Below are 769 nucleotides of genomic sequence, written 5' to 3' on the forward strand. Positions count from 1 at the left end.
CCAATCAGAAGCCTTGACCAAGAAATTTCAGGGACAGCTCGGTTAGTGTTCTGGCAGTGCAATGTGAGCACACTCTTAGCCTACAAATATCATGCCACCCTGTATGCAATGCAATTTTAGGTCATAACTACCATATATACAAGGGGAACTCATCCTCTCTATCACATCTTTATTTTGTAGTTTTTCTCATTGACTTGGCATGAGGTGAAAAATGTAAGGGTTAGACTAGTCCTCCAGTACTAAGAGACAAATGCTGTATGCAATTACCTGTATTCAAACATAAAACTGTGGATCACTGTATGAGTCAATTTACTAGTATTTTGGACATCCGTGTTAAAATAGAGGGGGCAGTTTACTAAAGAGCACATCCTTATTACTAAGCCTAGGAGACTGTTGAGTTTTGAATATTATAAGCAGTGGCTGGAAAGTAAAAGGGATATTGATAAGAAAGGTCCAGTAAAAAAAATAAAAATAGCTAAATTGCCATTTTCTGAGTTCATATTACAGTATTATTATTAACTCTGGGGGTATAAAAGGGTGTGACAGAACTGTTTGGCACCTAGCTTAGGTGCTTCCTTCTGCCAAACAGTGATTCCTTACCTCCAAACTGTTCCGAGCAGACAGAGCTAATACCAGCCCTTTTTACCCCAAACATCGTACACATACCAGATACAAGGTAAAATCCAAAGGAATAACTGTTTATTGAAACTCATACACATACTTTATACCCCACAGGAGGACATTCCCCTCTAGAGGATATTAGCATGGC

This window comes from Lithobates pipiens, unplaced genomic scaffold (assembly GCF_037356315.1).
Source record: "Lithobates pipiens isolate NorthernLeopardFrog02 unplaced genomic scaffold, aLitPip1_a1.2 Scaffold_8, whole genome shotgun sequence".
NCBI lineage: Eukaryota > Metazoa > Chordata > Amphibia > Anura > Ranidae > Lithobates > Lithobates pipiens.